The sequence below is a fragment of the Mesoplodon densirostris genome, chromosome 16 (assembly GCF_025265405.1).
Source record: "Mesoplodon densirostris isolate mMesDen1 chromosome 16, mMesDen1 primary haplotype, whole genome shotgun sequence".
Lineage (NCBI taxonomy): Eukaryota > Metazoa > Chordata > Mammalia > Artiodactyla > Ziphiidae > Mesoplodon > Mesoplodon densirostris.
Genome location: NC_082676.1, coordinates 87,931,341 through 87,947,350, shown reverse-complemented (window position 1 = coordinate 87,947,350; position 16,010 = coordinate 87,931,341). Strand labels below are relative to the sequence as shown.

At 57.9% G+C, this 16,010-nt stretch overlaps 1 protein-coding gene and 1 pseudogene across 3 annotated transcripts in view; one reads left to right on the top strand and one right to left on the bottom strand.

Annotated features, from left to right (window-relative positions):
• Positions 1–16,010, bottom strand: part of C16H7orf50 (chromosome 16 C7orf50 homolog) — a 98,695-nt gene that overhangs the window by 41,376 nt on the left and 41,309 nt on the right. The window lies entirely within an intron of this gene.
• Positions 6,126–7,005, top strand: LOC132476555 (homeobox protein OTX2-like; annotated as a pseudogene).

The window sequence follows — 16,010 nt, the reverse complement described above, 5'->3', positions numbered from 1 at the left end:
TTCGACGATCCAGATCAGCGACAGCGATCACAGTGGGCTGTGCTGAGGGCGCCCCCGCAGGGTCCTGGCAGGTACGGCAGCCCCGTGGGAGCTGAGAATAAAAGCGCCTCCCCCCCCACCGCCCCCCCACCCCACCCCGCCGCTTCCCTTTCTGCTCTTTGCTCCCAGGGCTCCTGGGAAAAGGTAAACCCCCAGCGCCCAGATCTCTGCCTGCAGTCCTGCACCGCTCAGCCCAGCTGGTCTTCCCCAAACAGCACAGGGGGCCTGAAATCACTTTATTGCTTAACAGTTTCTCAGTGGCTTTGGTTGCAAGCTGTCTAGTCTCTGGGGGCCTGCTGGGTGGGGAGGTGTCAGGCAGCGGCAGCCACGCGTTCTGTCCCTCCCCCGTCCTGCGTCCCCCTCTACTGGTGACAGAGGGACACAGTGGGGTCTCAGCTGCAGGCCCCTCGGCTGCTCCTGCTGCATCTCGGATCCCCCCCAGGGCCCCCGCACCTCAGGGAACAAGCCCACCTTCGCCTCGGCCGCTGGTGCCACAACACAGAACCTACTTTCTGTGGACATCTGCCTGACGATCTCATGCTGAATTCACCTCGGTCACTTCCTGATGTCCCAGTATGTTTGGTTTGATTCCCAGTACTCCTGCCACATTGCCAAAAAATGCAGTGAATTTTTGAGCCGTTTTGATTTTTGGGTTCGGGGTGGTATGGCCATAGACTCGAGCCATTTAGAAGAGAAGGAGGAACTACTTGGAAAAAGCCAAGGTGAATGGTACACTCAATCCTTTTTTTTTATTTTTAAAAATCTCTGTTTTAATTAATTTATTTTGGCCACACAGCATGTGGGATCTTAGTGCCCTGACCAGGGATCAAATCCGTGCCCCCTGCAGTGGAAGCAGAATCCTAACCACTGGACCACCAGGGAAGTCCCCTCAATCCTGTTTTCATAACTGACCAGTCCTATATCCTTCAAATGCATTTGCAAGATACCAGAAGTTTTCCAGTTTATGTTCTAAGGTTGTTAATTCTGCTATTGACGCTTGACTCTGATTTTAAAGTTAACGATCTTATTTTTGTCAGTAGACAACAGGTCACCTACCTTGCCATGCTTCATTATTTAAGATCCCAAAAGGTGAGTTTAACCTTGAATTTATTTCATGAAGGTTATAAAATTTATTGTAGGAAACTGGGTCTTTTGCTAATTGTGGCAGATACATCAAGATATCAAACATTTATTCCGTTATAAAAAGCACTTGAGGGGCTTCCCTGGTGGCGCAGTGGTTAAGAATCCACCTGCCGATGCAGGGGACACGGGTTTGAGCCCTGGTCCGGGAAGATCCCACATGCCGTGGAGCAACTAAGCCCATGCGCCACAGCTACTGAGCCTGTGAGCCACAACTACTGAGCCCACGTGCCACAACTACTGAGCCTGCAAGCCCTCAACTACTGAAGCCTGCGCACCTAGAGCCTGTGCTCCACAACAAGAGAAGCCGCTGCAATGAGAAGCCTGCGCACAGCAACGAAGACCCAACGCAGCCAAAAAAAAAAAAAGGCACTTGATAAACCAGGAATAAGTCATTAAGAAGTTAAACTACACATCAAGTTCTTGAATTTAAAATCAGTTGGGAAATTTGGGGGCTTTCTCATTTCTAACGTGTTACATCCACCCAGATGGCCTGAATTGCTGCATATGTGTCTGAGAAAGAGAAAACTGCTAAAGAAGACCCACAGGTTTGAAGATTAAATTATTTGATTGTTATTAGCCAATTTCTGAATTCTTATGTGTGTATTTCCAGTGGTGTGTGACATGTCGGCAAACAGCAGAAAGTATCACAAAAACAGGTTTTTCCTGTCATGACTTAAACCCCAGCCTCTTCAGTTACCTCGTGGCTCCCCTGTCCTCTTCACAGCTGACCCTGCACCACGTGGGTCTGGACGCCCGCAGCCGTGGGGGCCCGTGAGTCCTATGTGGAGCAGCCGCTGAGCCGTCCGAGGGCCCATGGTGCATCCACGGGGCCAACGGCGGTCGGGTCCCACATGCCTGCGTCACTGCGGGGCCAGAGCCGCGGTACAGACGGTGACAGAGCATCTCAGTCCCGCTCTGCACGTCACGCACACAACCCTCCAAAGGGAACAGACCCCCACTGGCCTGGCTTAGGGCACCTCGGAGGGCTGCTCACACGGCTGTGCCCTCTGCCAACACTCCTTGCCCTGGACACTGAGAACCAGCACCTCCTTCACGCCTGTGGGTCTCTCAGCTGTTCCACGGGGAGAGCGGGCAGGGCCACTGCAAAACCGCCCGTCCTCACCGCCACGTGAGCCCACAAGGCAGGACGCCGATGGACTGCGCTTCTAGGTTCTAAGCAGGCTAAAAGGCGGCTGGGTAACCGACTGGCAGCCTCCAAGCAGGCGTGTTCGCGGAGCGCCCTCCAGTGGCCGCCGCGGCCCTTCACTCTCCGTGCAGGCGGGCCTGCGGGACTGGCCCCGGGCAGCTCCTAACAGCGTGAAGCGCTGACCCCAGACAAGGAGGCCCCGTCCCGCGTCCCGGAGTTTCCTTCAGAAGTCGGGCTGTGCAGATGCTCTGGCCCAGGAGCCTCGGGGCTCGCAGAACTCACAGCAAATCCTGCTTTTACAAGACACGCCCTCACAGCAGTGGAGGTGAGCTCAGCCCACGGGCTGCCGCTCCGCACGCACACGCGTGCACACGCACACGCACACACACAGCCCCCGGCGGCACTGAGCCCATGGGGCCCGGCTTTCACGGGGGCAGCCCGATACTACTTCATGCCGAATCTCTGACCTCCAGCAGGCGGGTCACTAACACAGAGCACTGCACGCAGGGGCCGAGCCATGGCAGGAAGGTAAACGGCAAGCAGAGCAGTCAGATAACGTGGACTTGTAAGAAATGCTGGAGCTTTTCAGAAAAACGTTTTATCAAGAGGCAACAGCGAGTGGTGGAACGGGAAGGGGCCTGCTTACGATGGCCAGCTGCCAGGCCCGCGGGGACTGCCCATCACCTGCGCACACAGGAAGTTTCCAAATCTACAGAGGGTCACACGAAGGGTCAGAGTTCCTTAGAGATGTGGCCTCGGGCATCTCTCTTCACCAGAAAGCAAGACAGAGCTAGAAGACGCATGGGTCGTGTCAACAGGACCGGGAGCTCTCCCCTCAGCCTTGCTTGGGACTATCTGAGCATAAAAACGACAGTGAGTGTGGAATTAAAAGTCTATGCAGGGCTTCCCCGGTGGCGCAGTGGTTGAGAATCCGCCTGCCGATGCAGGGGACTCGGGTTCGTGCCCCGGTCCGGGAGGATCCCACATGCCGCGGAGCGGCTGGGCCTGTGAGCCATGGCCGCTGAGCCTGCGCGTCTGGAGCCTGTGCTCCGCAACGGGAGAGACCACAGTGGTGAGAGGCCCGCGTACCGAAAAAAAAAAAAAAAAGTCTATGCAGACACTCAGAGGGAAGGAGGGAGGAGGGAGAAGAAGCAGGAAGTTGCCACCTTGTGACCCAGGGCCACCAACCCAGGCAGGACCGATGAGAGACCGGGGGTCCACGTGCATAGCGTCAAACACGCTGCCGCACCCGGCCCCTCGGCCCCTCGGCCCCTGGGCCCCTGGTCTGCGTAGCACAGGGGACTGAAGCGGACATGTATGCAGCCAGAAAGGCCCTCAAAGGCCGAGTCCTGCCGGTGGGCACGAGGCAGGCAGCAACTGGCCGAGTAGAAAGGGCTCCAGAGCCACGTGCCCCGCCCGCCCCTCCCACCAGCAGGGTGACACGAAGGGTGTGGGGGCGGTCACCACGTCTCATGCGCCTTCAGGGTTACAAGTCAGCGTGCTGAGGCCCTTCAGAAGACGCAGCCCAAGACGACAGTTCCCAAGAGGTCAGCATCCGAGTCAGACGGGACCACAGGGCAGCGTGGTGACAAGTGCTCGCAGGAGAGCCTGGCAGAGGCCGTGCCCCGTCCCGGCAAGCCGAGGGCGCACAGAACCACTGGGGCGACCCTGACTACACAGGTTCACACTCAGGACCCAAAAGCACCCATGACGGCAAAGATTCAAAAGCAAGCGTCCACAGAGGGGGTGGTTAGTAAATGACGGTCACCGCGCTACCGTAGCTACATACCCACTGAGATGTCTGCAAAACTGTGTAGGAGCACACAAAGCACTGAGGGGCTCGGCAGCACTCCCGCCGGACGTGGAGCCTGCTCCGTGTAGACACAGGGCCACCCACACCCCACACGGAACCCCCCACCACTGGGACGGGCTCGTCTCCCCACCCTCTGACCCAGGCAATCCTGGTGAGCGAGGCCCGCTTCGTAGACCCTCTCAGGACTGTCGGGAGCGGCGGCCAATAGCTGCCACGGAGGGCACAGCATCCTCAGGGCTCGGGCCGCGGGCGCTCCCGGGGAACCCGGGGCTGGACCTTGGTGACCCTTTTGCAAGGCTGAGGGAAGGGCCCCAGAAGCCCTGGCCCTTGGTCTGAAATTGGCACCAGAACAAGCCAGGGGTCCGTCTTCCCGGGAAATTCCAAGCCTCACATAAGAGCCTCCAAGGGAGGCTCCCGGCAGGAGGGCGGGTGGCCGGCCACATGGGAGAATGCTGGCGGCTTCACATGCCTCAAACGCTTCCCCTGCGAACCCACGAGCCCACCCTCAGGCGCTCACCGGGGAAAGGAAACTTACGCTCAGGTGAAAACCCACCCACAAATTCTGATGGCACCTCTGCTCGTAGAGCCCAGACCCAGAAACGACCGAACGTCACAGCGAATCCTGCTCGGGCCGCGTCGCGCGGCTGCCGAGAACAGGCCCCACCTGGCCAGGCCAGACGCTGACCGCCGAGGACCGGCATCAGGATGCCAGGCTCCTGGCGTGGGTTGCGCTCACAGAACGAATGCCCCCCGATGACAGACCTCACGTGGGCACATGCTGACACACCCTCCGGCTCCCGGGTCCAGCAGTCCAGGCGCAGGGCTGGACGCCACCAGCGACCCCCGCGTCATCGCTCTGACTCACAGCTCAGCTGTAAGGTGGGATCTCGCCTGCACCGCCTCGTGTGGATCACTGTCAGCTCGGAGCAAATCCGCGCAGAAAGCGGTACCACGGGTCTGCCCATGGTGGGCGCCCCGACTCCTGAGAGCTCACCCACCCCTCTCCGTGCCCTGTCCCCCCGCTTCTCGTTGGGGGTGAAGGGGAGGGGAGACCCTCAAGGCAACAGTGGATCCCAGGCTATAAAGGGGTGGGAATGGGGGCGTGGGACGGAACCGTGGACAGTTTCCGGAGAAAATGTCTCCAGCGTTTCATGTTATCTTCCCAAATACACCCAGAAATGGAGCTGAGGACAGCTGGTCAGCCCGGCTGGCAAGGAGGCTGTCGCTCGGTCAGGTGTGTGCGCCGGGGCCCCGCTGGGAGGAGGGCTCGGAGCCCCTAGACCCATCATGCTGCGCCAGGTGGGCCCTCCAAGACCAGGGACTCAGAGAGCCAGGTCCCAGGTCCCACCTGCCAGGACACCTGGCCCCCGGGCTGGATTCTGAAAGCAAAGGAAGGTGTGGGCATCCATGTGGGTCTGCAAGGTACTTGAAGCCACGAACTCTACCCTCTGCTCGCGTGCCTGGGGAGGAGAGGGAACGGAGCCCTGCCGGGTGGGCTGGCCGGATGGGGAAGCCAGCGCCCCAGCGCCCACCCCTGGCAAGGGGCTCTGCGGGGTCTTCCTGTCTGCGAAGCTTACCAAGCCTAGGAAGAGGCTGTTCTGGTGTCCGCCGTGCAGATGGGGAGGCCAGGACCCGAGAGTTCAGGTGGCCCAGGCGCAACAAGCTGCGGCCACGCCAGGACACCAACTCCCATCTGTGGACCCCACGTCCACAGCCCCCCCGCCAGAAAGCTCACGGTGTGGGGGAAGAAAGACGATGCCGTAAAGCTGGGGTTCGCTCTTCTTAAGTTAGTGGTGGAACGTGGAAGAGCTGCGTCCTCTGAAGCGGTAAACCAGCACCTCTGTTTGTTTGCTTTGCCTTAGCTCCACCACTCCAAACCCACCCACCAGGACTCTGAATCTGTCCACCCCGGGTGAAGCGAGACCTTCCGGCTGGGTCCCCCGGATTTGGGCCGACTTTGCCCCTCCAAACAACCTTAGCACGATGTCTTATCTTAAGCAACCGCCTTATGCAGTCAATGGGCTGAGTCTGACCACTTCGGGCATGGATTTGCTGCACCCCTTGGTGGGCTACCCGGCCACCCCTCGGAAACAGCGGCGGGAGAGGACGACGTTCACCTGGGCGCAGCTAGATGTGCTGGAAGCGTTCTTTGCTGAGACCCGATACCCAGATGTCTTCATGTGGGGGGAGGTGGTGCTGAAAATCAACTTGCCCGAGTCCAGGGTACAGGTGTGGTTTGAGAACTGAAGAGCTAAGTGCCGCCAACAGCAACAGCAACGGCAGAATGAAGGTCAAAACAAAGTGAGACCTGCCAAAAAGAGCACGTCTCCTGCTCGGGAAGTGAGTTCAGAGGGTGGAACAAGTGGTCAGTTCACTGCCCCCTCTAGCACCTCAGGCCCAGCCATTTCCAGCAGCAGGGCTCCTGTGTCTATCTGGAGCCCAACTTCCATCCCCCCACTCCCACCCCGCGCCATCAGATCCCTCGTCCACCTCTTCCTCCTGCAGGCAGAGGTCCTATCCCACGACCTATACTCAGGCTTCAGGTTATAGTCAAGGATAGGCTGGCTCAACTTCCTATTTTGGGGGCGTGGACTGTGGATCTTATCTGACCCCTATGCATCACCAGCTTCCTGGACCAGGGACCACACTCAGTCCCATGGGTACCAATGCAGTCACCAGCCATCTCAATCGGTCCCCAGCTTCTCTTTCCACGCAGGGATATGGAGCTTCAAGCTTGGGTTTTAACTCAACCACTGATTGCTTGGATTAAAAGGACCAAACTGCCTCCTGGAAGCTTAACTTCAATGCTGACTGCTTGGATTGTAAAGATCAGACATCTTCGTGGAAATTCCAGGTTTTGTGAGGACCTGCAGAACTTTTTTTTGTGAGTGATTTTTAAATATACTGAGCTGGACATTCCAGTTTTAGCCAGGCATTGGTTAAAAGAGTTAGATGGTATGATGCTCAGACTCATCTTCTGATCAATGTCCCGGGAGGCATAGAAGGAAAAATGAAAGGCCTTAGAGGGGCCGCCAACCAGCTACCTGAAATGGACAAACCATTTGATACTTAAGATCCTATCATAGTTTTAGATCATTGGTTTTACTGATTCGCAAAGTGATCGAAAGCATTCTAGCCACGTGCAACCAAATACCACCAGAAATAAACAAACAAAACTAAATTGTGAGGGAAAGGAGGTAAGGACATAGCCTTCTTAAGCAGAGGTGTTCCAACGTCTCAGCCAGTCCTTGGTTGAATCTTAGGAATGGACAGTGTCTCAAGCTCACTCACGTTTCACGACCAACTGGTAGCTGGCACTGAAAAGTTTTCAGGCTGTGTGAATTGTGCGACTGACTGTCCTATAGACGCACTGCTTTATTTAAAGAATAATGTTCACAAGAAGTCAATATGTGGTTTAAGAGACAGCGTGCGTCTTATATAAATGTACACCTGTGGTTTTCAGTCTGTGCTAGACTTCAAAACGGTGATCTCCTGTTATCGTATGCAGACTTGAACTCCACCTCTGCAGGGGTTCTTCTGTGATTGAATGGGTTATAATTACAAGCAAATTCAGAGCTACTGACTACTTATCTAAAAAGATTACCTTTGGCTGGAGGTGAGCTGCACTGAAACTTTACAACAAAATGTCTCTGGACAAGGAGAGTGAGAGAAGAGAAACAAAAGGACAGTAATTCATCTGTAATTTGCTGTTGGTAAGCCTAGCCGTAAAGAGACATTGGTCAATTGCTCTGACCCCGATGAATTTATAAACTGAGATCATCGTTGTTTATGCTTGCAGATGTTAACTGGAAAAGTTATATATGCATAAACCTTTCTTCCTGGATTTGGCAGATGTGTATAATTATATTAAAATGGTTCTAGCACACGTACACACACACACACACACGCACACAAACTGGGGTTCCCCTCACCCAAGGAAGGCCCCGGCCTTGGAGGGAAGGCCGGGAGGCACTCTGGGGCCAGGTTCGGACACACACCCTCCCCCTGCCCGGCCACCAGGCCAGGTGACAGCTGACAGCCACAGCTGCATGGCCCTGACCGCACACCACCAGCAGGGACCAAGGCGCATGCCCCAAGGGGCCTGAAACGCCGGCCGTCATGGAGATCAGACACCAGGACAGCCTGATGCTGTCTTCTGACCTGGGGTCGATGTTCACGAGATCTTTTCTCCAATTTGCCTTAATTAAAGAGACAGGCCAACTCATTTCCTCTCAGTCTGGTCACCAATCTTAATTGTGATGTCACCCGGCATCCTGGCAATCGCTCACGGCCTTAAGCGCTGGCACATGGAAAACATCACTATTCACTGTGTCTCTCGGACGGAGAAAGCCAGACACATACCTGGGAACGAGCGGCTCCAGGGTCCAGACCCCCCATGCCCGCGCGTGGGGTGGAGAGCAGGGTGAGGACGTGGGCAGTGCTCTCTGCGGGTCAAAATAAAGCCAGCACACCAAGCAGCATTCAGGCAGGGCATCAGCGCTGCACACACGTGTACAGGCATGTGTGTACAAGCACACACGTGTGCTAGAGACAGCAAGGAGGAGGGCCACAGCAAACCCATGGATGCAGAGACTGCAGTCAGGCAGCCAGTGTGCCTGAGAACGCCGTTGCAAACCCCGGGCCTGTGCAGCTTGGCCGCGGCCCTTCCCGTGTGTGGAGCCGGCCCACCTTCAGTGTTCTGTGGAAATGGTTTCCAGCTTATTGCCTTCAATTTCCTCTGAACAACAGCAGCGCTCTCTCCCTGCCTCATCAATTTAGTTAAAGTTTGCGGAGGTGAGACATTTACGTGGAAACAAAATGATTTCCAAGCCAGGAAGGCTGAGCCCTCGGGCACTGTTATTTCAAGCCCTCCCTCTCCAGGACTCAGGCCTGAGCAGAGCCCCCATCCCCAGGGAGAGGCCAGAACTGGTCAGAACTTCTCTGGGTCCTAAGGCGGCGACACCCTGCCTTCAAGCAACGTGGACTCTGGCTGTTCGTTCCCTCCACAAGGGCAGAGGCCCCATGAGACCCGTAGGATCCACCGACGGGCTGGAAATGGAGATCATTGAACCCCATCCTGGAAACCTTGCACTGAACCCTTCTGCGGCGCACATGCTATACTGGTTCCCAGAATGCGCTCCATCAGCACTGAGGGAGGTGGAGGGAGGTCCTGGGGGAGGGGGGGTCCTGGGGGGTCCTTGTATCCCACCCTGCTCCAGTGGGACCCAGCTTGAACCTGCCCGGGATCCACCACTTCCCATGGCCGCCCACCCTCCTCGGGAATCAGGGTAGGACCCAGAAAGCTTTCCAATGAGGTCACAGGGCGTCCCTAACAGGGCAGCCCAGGTCCCCCTGGTGAGAGCTGGCTCCCATGACGTGTGTCCACAGCCAGCGAGGACGTCGTAGCCGCGCAAGGTGTCGTGTTGGCTATGCGGCTTCGCGGCTACGAGGCTCTGTCCCCGTGGGCTCTTTAACCTGAGCACCTTCCTCCGGGGCCTCGCCAGGCTGGGGGGCCCAGAAGCCGGCCTGCTGGCGACGATGCTGTCGCTCGCGGCCATCAGCCGGCCTGGGCTGTGCCATCCTCTCCTTTCTGTCCAACATCTGCTACTTCAACACACAGGACGTGCAGCTGGCGATGCCATTCGCATTCCTGCCGTGGCGCCCTCTGTCCTGTCCGCAGGGGCTGGCCTGGCGGCCATCGGGGGCAGCAGCCCTGCTGGGCACATCTGGGGAGCTTTGCGAAACCAGGCTGTGTCAGGCAGACCTGCTGACAGCCTGGCCTTTGTCCTGCAGCCGGCGTTCCTCGTCCTGCTCGGCGTCCAGCGGGCCAGGCGGGCAGCTCCTACCCAGAGGGACGTGGCCTCCGCTCAGCTGGTGGTTCCTGGTCGCCCTGACCACCATCGCCCTCCACCTCCCCTACCACAAGTCTCTCCTCCAGCAGGCCAGGCTCGAGCTGCAGAGGGACGGAGGCTCCCCCAGGGACGAGCCACTTGGGAACGTCACGGAGCTGGCCCAGCCTGGCGAGAGCTGTGCAGGCTCCCGGCCACCCTCCTCCCCACAGCCGTGCGGCTGGGCCCTGCTGAGTGTCGGAGCATCTCTGGCAGAGGTGCAGGCCGGGGAGGCCGGCAACAGCTTCCCCCTGAAGGGGCTCAAGTAGCAGCCCCTGCCCATGGACATAAGCCACACAGGCCAGCGGGGGACTCTCCCAGCCCTGCAGAAACCCAGAGAGGCGTGCTGAGAGCCAACAGGGATGCCGGGCTGTCCAGAAGGTGCTTACTGAAAACGAGCTTTCTGGCTTTCAACTCAGTTTATGCAAAAGCATGACACCTTAGCCCAAACCAATACTCACACCTGAGGCTGGTGTGGGGAGTAAGTGCGGGCTGACACCTGACCAGGTGGAAGGTTCTAGCCTGTCTGCTGGCCGGCATCTCTCCCCTACCCCAACCAAAGGGCAAGGAAGGAATCTTGAAGATAAAAACATTACTCAAATAACTCATGGGCTTGTAATACCCTGGCCCTAAACGGTCGTGGCTGGTTGACCTCCAGCTCTGCCAGGAAGCGGGGGCCGCACAGATCTCAGCAAGAACAAACGTTGGTTTTGTCTTTTTAATGCATCATCACTGGGGGTCTGAGGACATCACCCACAGGCACAGGTGTCCAGCACTAAGACGACGGGTGTGAGCCTGTGGTGACCGTCACACACCTGTCACGCTGTCCGTGACCCGGCGGACAGCGGGGGCCCGTCACCAGGAGCTCTGGATAGACCGGCAAAAAGCTGTTTCAAAAGCCTCATCAGTTCTATTCGACAGTATGTGCAGAAAGGCTAGTAACACAGGAAACGTAAAAATCCAAGGGAGGCTAATTAGTCTTATTCCAAAGCTTATATCCATCCGTCTTACTGCATTTACATCACGGTTTTCTTGGTTGAGCAGAGAACAGGGACATGCAAAGGAAAGGCATCTTTCTGGCTTTATGAAACCTCTACCTTTGACAGCTTCGGTTTTTTTTTTTTTTTTTATTAAGGCCTTGGTTTTTTTAGTTCTTAGATTCACAACAAAAATACGAAGCATTTAAAAATTTTGCATTTATCTCCTGCCCCCAGACAGGCACAGCCGTCCCTCTCCGGGTGTCACGCCTGATGAAGCTGCATTGACACACCCCCACGGCCCCGGTACAGCCTCCACGCTGGGGCGCACCAGGTGGTGCCCGCCGCCCAGCTGAGACAGGTGTACAATGACATCTACTACTTCTCTGTCACGTACTCACACATTCATGAAACCTCTACCATGGACCCCATGCAGCATGCCCACAAGGGACAGAGCTGGGGGTCAGGGGTGAGCCGCCCCCCACCCAGACCATCAGCAGGACACGCAGCGTCGGGGCCGACGTGGAAAGGCTGCTTCTTCGTGTGACACATTTACCACCCTATGCTGGACGTGAAATTTTCCTTGTTGAGTGTTTCAGTATCACCGTCGTTCTTACGGAGTACTGACTCCGTTTACCTGGGCGTCAGGCTATGACCTGAGGACGGGCGGGGTTCTCCGGAGAGCTGTGCTCAGGCTCTGTTAGTCGGGGTCCAGAGCAGCCTCAATACGCGGGTCCATCCTAGGGTCTCCGCGCACGGTCACAACTGCTCACGGATGGGGCGGGGCTAGAACAGGCCGCCTCTGGGGGCTGGGGCGGCGGGGGTGGGTTCAGCCTGTGGCTCCGAGGACGCTCGTGCCCCGTAGGCAGATTCAGCCAGAGTCCAGGGGCTGCCACCCAGACCTGGCCCCTCCCCTCCAGGGCCGTGCTCAGCCTCCCAGAAGCCCAGCCCTTGTGCCCCCAGCGCCCGGGAATGGCCCCTCCCGGCCCAGGGCCAGCACATGGACTCCCCAGCCCCCCTGCCTTCAGGTCCCCTCGCTGCTCGGCCTGTGGTGCCAACACCTGAGAAGAGCCCTTGCCTAGAGTCCATCCAGTTTTCTCTGGTTTGTGTCAGGAGTGCAGGCCAGAAGGGAATCAATCAATCAATTCACAGTAACAGACGCCAACGGCGTGCCAGTCTTAGAACGAGACGAGGCGACGGCAAGTCCACGAGCGCGCAGGCTCCTGAAGAAACGGCGGCCAAGTGGAGGACTTGCTCACACTGCGTTTCTGAGTATGTCGGCTAAAGGAACCATCTTAGGACCCGCCACAAGAATGTAAACTGGTGGTTCTCAAACTTTCTTTTTAGCAGCAGGAGCCTTTCTTTAAACAAAGCTTGACACGGACAAAGGGCTGCTCTGGCTGGAGGGGGGGCGGGGCCGACCGCTGGAAGGTCGAGGCCCCCAGCCCCCCGTCCCGTCCCCGTCCCCGCGGCTCTGGTCCACTCAGCCCGCATCCTGCACCCCGTCAGGACACACAGAGCCGGAGAAAGAGCTCCAGAGCCAACCGAGAGCTAAGCAAACACACGGGCTCTCTGGCGGCGGGGTGGGGGTGGGGGGTGGGGGGTGGGGGGGCACCTGACTCCAGGAGAGGGTGTGCGGAATAAAGCGGGACTGACGGGGTGGAGAGCCACCTCCTGGGGCTCCTCGCCCCTCCCAGGACACTGATGGGGCCACTAGCGTGGGGCTGGACAAGAACCTGGGCCTGCAGCCTGGCCTTCTAGAGCATTCCACCCAGAGCCCCCAGGGACGGGACAGCCCCTCCCTGGGCAGACCCCTGTTCCCGTCGCCGCCGGCAGGTCCTTCTCAAAGGCCAAAAGGAAACGTCCAGGAGGCTCCTGGCAACGGCACAGAGGAGCCAGCTGCCTGAGAGTCAACATCAGCCGAGCCCTGGGCCGCTGCCTCGAGTCGTAAATACCGTAAATACCGCGGGGCCATGCGCGCAATGCGCGCCTGCGCTGGGGCTGGGGATCAGCAAACCCTTCCCACGACGGGGCTGCCCTCCAGGAAACGGCCGGGCCGCGGAAAGGCCGGCAGCTGTCGGGCACACGCACTTGCGCACGCGCAGGACCGGGACTCGTGACACCAACAGGGGCCCGACGGCTGTGTCGAGACGCGAGGAGGAGCCCGGCGAGGGGAGCGCCCCGCCCCCTGGCCCCACGCAGAGCAGAGAGCTGCGTGAGGCGGGGGCGGGGGCGGCGAGGGGCACCACCCGGCTGCTGACCGGATCAGGCTCCCCCCGCCGACCCAGCTCGGGGATGGACAGGAAGATCCCAAGAACTGCAGTTCAGCCCCAAAACGAGCACCCTTCAGGCCGATGGCCACCGTGGGAAGCTCCCGGCGAGGAGAGGAGACCTCGGGCTCAGAGGCCCTCAGACGGGCCGAGCCCCAGCTCCGAGGCCCCGGGACGTTCCTTCTGAGCTCGGTTTTGCCCTCAGTACCCCGAGATACCTACCGCCTCACCTGACGGGGAGCTCACGGAGGGTTCCGAGACGGTGGGCGCCACGCCGCCCAGTGCAGAGTAGGCGCTCTTTCAAGGCTGGATGTTAAAGTGTACAGACGGGGTCCTCGCCTCGCGAAAACGTCTACGAGGCCTCTTGGGCCCTGCCCATGCGCACATCAGCTGGGGTTCAGTGGCCTGACGCCCCCCAACACCGTGGGCTGGCCCTCACCTTGACCAGCTGCAGGGGGGTTGACAATTACTTACCCACCCGGGGCCACGAGAAAAGGGGGCCCGCGGCCTAGCAGCCCCAACTCGGCCCGGGACCATCGGCCCCAGGTGAGTTCGGAGACACCCGGACGAGGGGCGGGCCTGCAGGCCGTGGTTCCCGCCAGGAGGGAGCGGCTGTGCTTCAGTGACGTGACCCGGCTATTTCAGGGTCTGAAGTTGTGTTTTAGTCGTTTATTTAACTCAAGGGGAAATTGGACTTTCTCATGACTCATTGCTCTCAAAATGGCGTCTCCAGCATTTCTAGTGCTAAAGCCATCTTGCGTGTGCAGCTGGCCAGAAACAGGTCTAAAATCAAATCAGCCCCATTTATGTGATCGCGCCATTCTTTAAAAAGCGAACCTATTAGAAGCACAGCTGGAAAGAACTCTGAACATTAGTATTTTTCCATAAAAAATTCAACACTGTCTTCTGTGGAAACGTGTACGTTTCCCAAAGCACGCATCTGAAAGGATGTTAAGTCAGCATCGCTCAAAAAACACCTTCAGGCTCACGTGCACTCAGCTGGGAACAGAGCGGAAGGTTCGCAGCGAGCTGGCCCCCCCGGGGCTCAGGGGTCCCGCCCTCGCCTCACACTCCCGTCCCACCAGGCGGGGGCTCACCCTGCAGCGGTGTGCTTCGTTCATCCACTCGGAGTTCAGCCTCACCGCTTCAAAAACCAAAGAGGTGAAAAAAGGGACACCCAAGAGGAAGGTAGGAGATGGATTAAAATGCAGTGCTGATGAAAACCACGCAGCTCTCGCCGGCGGCCAGGGCACCGAGGGCCTGCAGAGCTCTCGGCCCCGAGCTGAGCCTGTCCAGGGACGCTTGGGGCGGCTTTGCCAGCCTCTCCAGGCCGATGGTGACATCCATCCGCCGGCAGGTGGGGCGCATGGTCAGTCGGCACTGGAAGTGGGGTCAGGCCGGTCCTGCCGGCACCAGGGCAGGCACACAGCGGGAGGGCGGCGGCCCTGGCGGAAAGAGGGGTCGTAGGGAATACCTGCAGGACAGGCACCTCCAGGGGCTTCGGGAGCAAAGGGAAGGGGAGCGGAGGCCACTCGTCTACCCGACTCTGAGCTCACCTGCCGAAAATACCTGCTACTTGCTGGGTTTACATTTCTTTCTACAAGTGTCTTGTGAAACTCCTAGGTGAAATTCTCTATGTATAATTCACATACTACTCTCCGAACTTAGGAAATCTAGTTTTAGTTTTAAAGGCAGTCCATTGCTAAAACAAGCAAGAATATGTAAGCTTCAACAGAGGATGATAGGTTTTTATCTAACGATAAGTAAGACCCATTTACAGTCCCTTCAAACTTAAAAAGAGGTTTGTATCGGTGGGTGGAGAAAAGCTGTTCAACTGGAAACTTCCCTGAAGACGCTTTGGTGGGACTGAGCTCAGTGCCAGAGGGGGAGAAAAAGGCCCAGCAAAAAAGGGGTTACATCCGGACCTGTGGGAGGTGCCCGCCCGCCAGCTGCGGGCCTATAAAGCCTGCCTGCGGCCGCCAGGGGCCAACCAACCGACAATCGACAGGGCTGCCTGCCGAGGACAACGGGCTGGGCTCCGGAGCCTCCACGCTCCTCTCCAGCGTCCCGCGAAGGTCCCGATTCCACCCTCAAGTCCAGAATCGCTGCCACCCCCCAGCTGTGAGGGCATCCCAGAGGCTGGCTGAGCTGCCCTCCCAGGGACGGGGGACGGGTCTGCTCAGAGGACACACGCAGGTGGCCAGCGGCAGCGCAGGTAAGCGTGACCCAGGCTCTGGGTCTGTGTTCGGGTCGGCGCCGGGACGGAGGTGGGCCGGGCAGACGGGGCTGGACGTCCCGGCTGGGTGCAGCACAGACCGGGCATCTTCAGTGAGGGCGGCTCAGCAGGAAGGGTCTTTCATGGCGCTGGCTGAAAACAATGCTAGCTGCTTTCCGTCCCGTTTTGTTCAAACAAGCATCTTTCTCCAAGAAGATTGCCAGGGCTCTGACGGCGGCGCTTCCCTTACTCCCTCAATGAGGACGCCTGCCAACCCGAGATTAATTTAATATATAAAAGATACTCACCTCGTAGATCTTACAAAAATGTGGTTCATTTTTCTAGATCTGGACAAGCAGTGGCAGTCTGAAACAAAATGATACCTGACTGTTTTATACTCAACTTTCTATTTGTAAATTCGTGGCCAACTTTCATGAGGAAAGTGTGTCAGCAGTAAGATTCATGCTTATGTTTTCATCAAACCACCATGAAAACAGCATTGGTCAAGGATCAAAGAC